Source organism: Prorops nasuta, unplaced genomic scaffold (assembly GCF_024137725.1).
Source record: "Prorops nasuta isolate Cenicafe-Biocafe unplaced genomic scaffold, Cenicafe_Pnas_1.2 PNAS00051, whole genome shotgun sequence".
NCBI classification, from domain to species: Eukaryota; Metazoa; Arthropoda; class Insecta; order Hymenoptera; family Bethylidae; genus Prorops; species Prorops nasuta.
The window spans coordinates 330,830-340,233 of record NW_027116848.1 but is presented as its reverse complement, the minus strand read 5'-3'; positions in this window follow the sequence as shown (position 1 = coordinate 340,233).

Here is a 9,404-nt window from a genome sequence, read left to right as displayed (position 1 = left end):
GTTTCTTAATTTAAAAGAAATTGATTCTTTGTTTTATATTGCAGATTAATTGGATTAATTTCTAATATATTTATCATGAATAAAAGGGAGCTCTATGTCTACTAACTTTAATTGAGACTTTGACTTCAAAATATTCTGCAATAGGACAAAAAAAAGTATCGTTATATGTTTTATTAATTTCATGTAATTAAGCCTACCTGCAATATATACAATATGGAAGTTTCCTTCACAAATGGTAAAAATGTGTTTTACTTAAAAAAAATTGCACTACTGATGATACTATGGATAAATTACTTATTCAATGAACAATTTTAATGTTCAATAATTTCGTTTTGCAGGTAGAAAAAACTATTTGTGATTGAAGGATACAATGAGCTATGCTGCGATCGAGTATTATAGTTACACAAATTTCTTAGCAATGAGGAAGCAGCGAACCAATAACTAATATATTACTTTGCCATGTGCAAGACTTTCGTCAAAGTAAGCAGTTGCTACATAATGTAATTGCACGCAGTTTATGTTATACAAACCACACTACTTCTTATATATCTTCTATTAAACCATCTCCTTTTAACGTAAAGGTTTTATATTCTTTTCTTTTCATATACAGAGCTCGTAGTAATGTCTCGATAAGTGTAGGAGAAATCAACAAGAGCTACTGAGGTGTAGTTGAAATAAGAGGGAAGGAAAAAGATTGATCAAAAGTTTTATTTAATAGAGATCAGGATATCGATAGCTATTTATACTTGACATTCGAATTGCAGCCTGACTTGTCTCTGCTTATCTCCGTAATGTCAAATTTTATTTCCACTTCTGTGTACCTACCAAATTTAAAAACAGGAGCAGGATAGTCTGAAAATGACTAATTTGGAAGCAGTTGCTGTAATATATATTAAAGTGATAGCACAGATCTCATTATTCTGTAATCTTTGGATGTTATACTTAAAAAAAAAAGATATCCAAATTTTTTAGTATCAACGAGATTACAATATTCTTTAAGTATGAGAAGAGGCATATATTGATTTTGATATGAGCTTACAAAGATATGAATTATAAATTTAGATTATTATAAGTTTAAACAGCTAATATTGAGCCTATTCGTTGTAGCTGTATGTTTAGCACTTACAATATATTTGTCAATATTCTTTGTATTATATTTTGAAACAATACCTATTTCATAAAGCATGGCTAAAGTGAACAAATTGATTTGTAGTTCTATTCTTATTATCTAAAATTTCCGATTAATGCAAAATTTACATTGTAATTATATTTATGCTTAATGCGAAATTCGTTTAAATATGAATATTAAATATTGTAAAAAGAATAATCCGAATTGATCCTGTAGAATCGTACATATATGTTCTTTCACATAGTAATATCTGTCGTATTGCACTTAAATATATTCTGTAAAGGAAACTGAAATAAATAATAGATCTCAACATGGATTTAATAATTATATTTGCTTGTTGCATCTTGATAAAGTCAAATAAAGTAACTTATTTAACACAGACAAGTAATATTTTTTCCATATATATTATATCTTTAAACATCCGTACATGTATACAGAATATATTGCATTTATAATAATTCAAATAATTCTTGATTACTAATATTATGGTCTGTAAATGTAAACATAATTAATTATTAGAAATAATCTCCTTTATATAATATATATCACATATTTTTAAATGACACCTGTATTTTGAGAAATTTTAGATATCTTCGTCCTCAAGTTGTTATTTTGTTTGGCAATGCTTGTAAGAAATTTTTTAATAACTTCCTTTTCATTTTTTATTGTTACTTTTACAAAAGCTTTTTGCCATTGCGATACCAAAATTCGATCATATTCCATGTTTTGTTTCTTTATAATTGGTTTCAATAAAATTTTTCTATTTATATTATCTACATAATACAGATGTATTATTTTTTTTAATTCATCTACAAAATAAGCATAAATGCACTTATTATTTTTAACATTATCAATTCTCTGTAATATATCAATGATTCATAGACGTAAAATGTCATTTACACAAATTAATATTTTCAAGACAAGCCACTACCGCCCAGTTGCTTCAATGAATTATTTTCTTACAAAATATTGGCAACATTATTTTAATACAGAGATGTGAAAAGCAAATAATTTTTCGGTTATTGTATATCGGATTATGACATTATTACCTATAAATTTAAATAAATTCGGGTGTGAGCCCAATTTTTGTTTCAGCATTCTGTGATAGCGTTCTATAGAATTATTAGTTTTATTTTTCTGGTTAAATACTGAAAGTACTTCAGGGTTGATTATACTCAGCCAATATCTTTGTATATACAGCAATAATTTTTTAAATAAATTCATTAATCCTGACTGCTGTATATTGGTTTTGATAATAATGAAACCTTCCACCATTAAAAATGATGGGAGGAGAGGTATATTAAAGATATGCCTCATAAAAATTAAAATTCTTATTTTCACCAGAGGCAAATGACTTGTAAAATTTTTAAATATTTTGAATGTTTTCGCGGTTTTCCTAACACTCTGAAACGATTAATTGAAATTTAATTAATTGATGATCAATATTAGAGAATACTTTAACTATTTTCTTACATAAACGTAATGAAAATAACATCCTATAATCTTTGCCGCTGGAAAATTATGAGCTATGGCATTGTGCAGCCCTCGCTCATAATCCATGTGGACCAATTTTGGATTTAATTTTGGCAATACTTTTACTTTTATAAATTGAAATGCAGTTTCATATAATATTTGTTTCTTGCTGTTAGCTAAAATCCATATGAATGGGATTGCCTGATTTAAGAAAAAGAAAAAAGGAACCTTTTTTTATTTAAATTATAGATTATTGAATGATACAATTTGAGGTATCTTTGGAAAGTGATAATGAGTTAAATTGCGTTAATATAGGAGAAGAAACTGTTACCATCGATTTGTGCTCTGTCATTAAAGTGATAAGCTGATAAACCTTTTCTACATTCGGAGTACACTCAAAAGTTCCGTCAATATAAATTCTGTCAAATTGTGACAGATCTCGACAAAGCTATTATCGTGTATAACCACGAATATTATGTCGTTTTCTATCAATTCTTCTATCATCAATTTGTGGTTGATTTCTTTTAGTTTAAATTTTAAACGGTTTTTAAAAGTCAAATCGTGCAAAATCATCTCTATGTTTTCCATTGTTATGGAACAATTTAAATATTTTTTCGCCTTCCACTTTCGTATAGTTCTATCAATGGTCTGAAATGGAACTGTTTCGGCTCCTGCAGGATTTCTGCGAGTGGAGAATAAGAAACACGTTTTATGTTAAACATAATTAATACTTTTAACATCACTTTGCTTAATAATTGGCTTATTAACCTACTTCAAAGCACAATGGTCATAGATTTCCCTCGCTGATGTTGAGGGCATCAGGGATGGTAATTTAGCAAATGATTTTAATTCATTTATAAAATTATTTTTCAATTTTGTTTCTTCGCTCACCTTTGCATGGTTATGAATTTTCAAATTCCTAAAAGTTTTCGTCCCTTCTAAAGCTACAATAAACTTGCCTCTACCAGGACACACTTTTTTTAATGAGCATTTCAAGAATCTGAAAAATGATAATTATTTAATCATTTAACTTTCATAATTTTTCTTGTAAAATTGTGTAATTACGTAGTAGAGGTCCCATCTTTTTTCTTATATGTATTGACTCTGAGATAAGAATACCCGTCAGGATAAATGATGCCTGATTTTTGTCTTGCTTTTTTTGCATCCATTACTAATGTTAAAAATATAGAGATAGAATATCTTTAAATTAGATATATTAATTAATCAGATATTACAGAAAAAACAAGAATTTCTGTGGTATTCTTTTGTTTTTTTTTCAGTATCTGATTAATTAATCTATCTAATTTAAAGATATTCTATCTCTATATTTTTAACATTAGTAATGGATGCAAAAAAAGCTAGACAAAAATCAGGCATCATTTATCCTGACGGGTATTCTTATCTCAGAGTCAATACATATAAGAAAAAAGATGGGACCTCTACTACGTAATTACACAATTTTACAAGAAAAATTATGAAAGTTAAATGATTAAATAATTATTATTTTCCAGACTCTTGAAATGCTCATTAAAAAAAGTGTGTCCTGGTAGAGGCAAGTTTATTGTAGCTTAATGTGAAAGAACATATATGTACGATTCTACAGGATCAATTCGGATTATTCTTTTTACAATATTTAATATTCATATTTAAACGAATTTCGCATTAAGCATAAATATAATTACAATGTAAATTTTGCATTAATCGGAAATTTTAGATAATAAGAATAGAACTACAAATCAATTTGTTCACTTTAGCCATGCTTTATGAAATAGGTATTGTTTCAAAATATAATACAAAGAATATTGACAAATATATTGTAAGTGCTAAACATACAGCTACAACGAATAGGCTCAATATTAGCTGTTTAAACTTATAATAATCTAAATTTATAATTCATATCTTTGTAAGCTCATATCAAAATCAATATATGCCTCTTCTCATACTTAAAGAATATTGTAATCTCGTTGATACTAAAAAATTTGGATATCTTTTTTTTTTAAGTATAACATCCAAAGATTACAGAATAATGAGATCTGTGCTATCACTTTAATATATATTACAGCAACTGCTTCCAAATTAGTCATTTTCAGACTATCCTGCTCCTGTTTTTAAATTTGGTAGGTACACAGAAGTGGAAATAAAATTTGACATTACGGAGATAAGCAGAGACAAGTCAGGCTGCAATTCGAATGTCAAGTATAAATAGCTATCGATATCCTGATCTCTATTAAATAAAACTTTTGATCAATCTTTTTCCTTCCCTCTTATTTCAACTACACCTCAGTAGCTCTTGTTGATTTCTCCTACACTTATCGAGACATTACTACGAGCTCTGTATATGAAAAGAAAAGAATATAAAACCTTTACGTTAAAAGGAGATGGTTTAATAGAAGATATATAAGAAGTAGTGTGGTTTGTATAACATAAACTGCGTGCAATTACATTATGTAGCAACTGCTTACTTTGACGAAAGTCTTGCACATGGCAAAGTAATATATTAGTTATTGGTTCGCTGCTTCCTCATTGCTAAGAAATTTGTGTAACTATAATACTCGATCGCAGCATAGCTCATTGTATCCTTCAATCACAAATAGTTTTTTCTACCTGCAAAACGAAATTATTGAACATTAAAATTGTTCATTGAATAAGTAATTTATCCATAGTATCATCAGTAGTGCAATTTTTTTTAAGTAAAACACATTTTTACCATTTGTGAAGGAAACTTCCATATTGTATATATTGCAGGTAGGCTTAATTACATGAAATTAATAAAACATATAACGATACTTTTTTTTGTCCTATTGCAGAATATTTTGAAGTCAAAGTCTCAATTAAAGTTAGTAGACATAGAGCTCCCTTTTATTCATGATAAATATATTAGAAATTAATCCAATTAATCTGCAATATAAAACAAAGAATCAATTTCTTTTAAATTAAGAAACACTTACTTTAATAATAAAGTAAAATACTTATCTGATATTCGTACATTGTAACTATATTTACGGTTACAGAAGTTACGCAGCACATTAACAAGCCATAGACATCTTTACAGTAATCCCATAGAACTGATTATTATTTACCTCTACTGTAACAATGTCAACTATCTTTCACTTTTTAATAACTTGATGAATCTCCTTCGTAATGAAAGGCATAAAATCTATAAATTAAATGATTTCAAACCTTAACGTATTAGTAGTGTTTCCTTACTAAGAAAGTAGTTTTTACTTAATATTTCCTCCTTCGATTTCATCTATTCCTTAAATTTTCTAACTCAAAGAATCGTTTTATATTTAGGCAAAAACAGAGCATCCTTTATTCCAGTATGTTAAATTCAATACTTCCTTCAAATCGTGTTAATTATACACTGTAACGTTGCGTTCTCGCAACGTTACTATAGCTGCCATCTAGCGCTTTGCTAATCTCAAGCGCTAGATAGGCGGGTCGCGTACGAACTAGGGAGTTATCAACCGATAGGTATTGATCTAGGATCGATAACTTGTCGGCTCCCTAGTGCCGCGCGATGGGTGTAGCGGGGCAGCGGCGGGACAGGCGCAGGGCCTTACCTGCTCCCGCGGACTGCCCCGACACACGTAGTTTAGAGGTCTAAGGTGACACTTGGTGCTTGATAAATTCCCCGCCGCCGATAAAATTTCGCGACCAAAGCCACAGCCGCTACATATAACATCATACCCAGTGATAGTGAGTGCAGCGACTGCAGCCCGGCCGCGAAACCATACCGGACAGCGGAGACTATCCACCCTTCGGGCCAGTGTCCAGGGAGAAAGAGAGAGAGAGGCGAGAGCGAGAGAGAGAGAGAGAGGCGAGAGCGAGAACGAGAGAGAGAGAGCAAGGAGAGGAAGAAGAGAGCCAGCCCTAGAAAGCTGAAGTAAGGGTGATTATTCGTTGTGTATTATAGTCCTGTGACGTCCCGGGGTGTGCTAGGGCTTTAGGGCTCGTAGCACCGAACGGTTTATAGGGAACCGCTGGCCCCGCTCACCTGTCAAGGGTAAGCGGGCAACTTAGCGGAGGGGTCATTCCGTCGGACCTGTACATCGCGTCAGTGAGTGTGAAAGCGCGACTTAGTAAAAGTGTTCGCGATTACATCGACTCCGCGTGAGTTTGACCGTTGACAGGGACGTTCCCTTCAGTCATTTCAAGGCCGCGGACTTTGCATAGTTATCGTGAGGACTCGCGACCTTAGGCGTCGTATAGTAAACAATCCGGGTCGTTGTGGTGTTTAAGCGCGGGAACGGAGCGGGTGCGGGTAACCGTCGCGGGACGCGCACGCGCGAAAGGAGGGACTTATCCGCGTGGTGTCGAGTACTAGTTAGCCTAGGGATCCGCCGGTGGCGCGCGAGTACCGCGCGACTCGGTGGGGCCGCCGCGAACGCCAACTAGTGGCTCGAGCGCGAGGCTAGCTAGTACGTCATCGGGACTTCAGCCGCGTTCGCACCACTTAGGCCGCGTCCACACGTAGGACCCAGCGTAACTCCCCACTACCGTGTAACGCGAAACGGACCTTGTATTGATTACTGATATTATAATAAAGAGAGTTTTACCGAACGTAGCGAGTTATTATATTAGCACCCCATTCCCGATAGCCGCGTACGAGGGTTAGAACCCCCTCTGTATAAATAAATATTCGGGTCTTATCAAAAGTACATCGAAGGCGCCCGGGTCTAGTAGGAAGTCGCCTATTGGGACGCGAACGCGATCGGTGAGGGATCACTCCTCCCTCCCCTTCCATCCCATCCCCAGGGATAGCCAGTAGCGTCACAATTTGGCGCCCAACGTGGGGCCCACGGAGTGAGGTCTCGTACGCGTGGTAGAGTGCTAATTTTTTTTTTAGATTTGAGAATAGTTTTTGGCGAGAGTAAGATTTTTTTTTGGGAATTGAGAACAATTTTTTTTGTAGGACGAGTAGCGGAAAAATTTTTTTTTTCTCGCACCCCTATCGCGGATAGAATTTTTTTTTTGTTTTTTTTTGCGGAAATAGAGAATTATGTCGGATTCCGACAAATCGAGTGGAATGTCAGTACGCGATCGTGAAATATTAACGGAACGTAACGAATTACGACGGTACGCGAAAAATATGCCGCGTAGTAAATTAATCATGGCGCTGACGGACGCGGAGCTAAATACACGCGATAGCTCGGAAGATCAACTACGCGATCGATTTGTGCGTCATAGGTTACGTGAGAGTTTCGGACCGGAAGCAGCTCAGTGGAATCCGCGGGTGGATGAATTAGAACCATTCCACCCCGCCGTCCCACCTCAGCCGCTTCCAACACCTTCGGCGATAAAAACCAACGAGGACGAATTAGCGACACCGAAAACGAACCCGAAATTAAGTCGGCAATCGGAAGATGCGCTTCGTGAATTGTTTGAGACCCCTCGGGGAGGGGAAACTTCGCGACAGATAAACATGTCAGAAGAGAGTAGCGACTCGAATTTGACATGTATTGATAAAAATCGCAAACTAACGCCGAAACCGAAACGAGGGGTTACGTTTGAATCAGATTCAGACAGGTCGGGCTTCCGAAGGCGTGATCTTGACGAGCGGTCTTCGGAACCACCCAACCGAACCCCAGCGAACCCGGAGTATTCGAGGGAACGAAATGCGCCGGTAGGAGTGGGAAATTCCGCATTAGGAGCGGTTCCGCCCGAACTACTAGCTAGCATCGTGCAATTAGTAATTGCGTATCAGTCGGCAGGAGCGCAAGGGTCTGCACCGGTCGAAAGGGCACCGGAGATGCCGCAACCCCGCGAAATTAGTAGAGATTCGCCGGGAACAAGCCGGGGTGCGACTAGTCGCCGTCGACAACCCTCTGAATACCGATCGCGAAATAGATCATCGAGTTCGGAAAGATCGAGCGAGTCTAGCTCACGATACTCCAGCCGGAGAGGAACACGGGTAATAGATGCTTTCCGGAAATGGGGTATTCGGTTTAGGAATCACGATGCTGACGACGCCGAAGACTTTATAGAGAACTTAGAACATTGCCGCAATGTTTCCGACCTAACGTTTAGCGAGATCAGGGAAACCCTCCCCGTCGTGTTGAGCGGGGAAGCCAAAGCCTGGTTTAAGGTCGAAGGCAGCTCCTGCTCAACATGGCGTGACTTCCGCGAGGCCTTCCTCAGCCAATTCGGGGATGAGGAGGATAACGACGCGAAATGGGAGAAGGCGCGACAACAGACACAAAGGGAGGGCGAATCGATCAAGGCGTATTTGGTGCGTATTCGGTCGATTCTAAAAGAAATTAGGCCGACCCCTTCCGTCTCGGTTCAATTGGACCTGGTTTATCGAAACCTACGTCCCAATTACCGCCGTAGAATGTTTCGTAGGGATTTTGATTCATTCACGGGTTTGCGCGAAATAGGTCGGGAAATAGAGAAGAACGCGGAGATAGACAAGGCGTTTAAACCACCACCTGGAGCTACGAAAACGCGCGAAGAGGATAAATCGTCGCGTAAAAATCATGAAGCTCTCTCTGCAGTTTCCGAGAAAAGCGAAAAACAGCCCGAAAAACAGACAAAAAGCGACGCAACCGGCAAGAACGCGAAGAAATCGGACGAGGAGAAGCCGAAAAAGAAAAAGTCGCGTTCAAGGAGAGGAAAACGCGGTAAATCCAAACGACGCTCGTCTGGATCGACCAGCGACTCTAGCTCGGGGTCAGATAGTTCGCGGGAATCTCCTAAGAAATCGTCTGGGAGATCGTCCCGAAGATATTCTGACAAGGGGAGTAGGAAAGGGAGCTCAAGCCATAGCGGACACCGTAGCAATTCGTCGGACGAGCTAGGT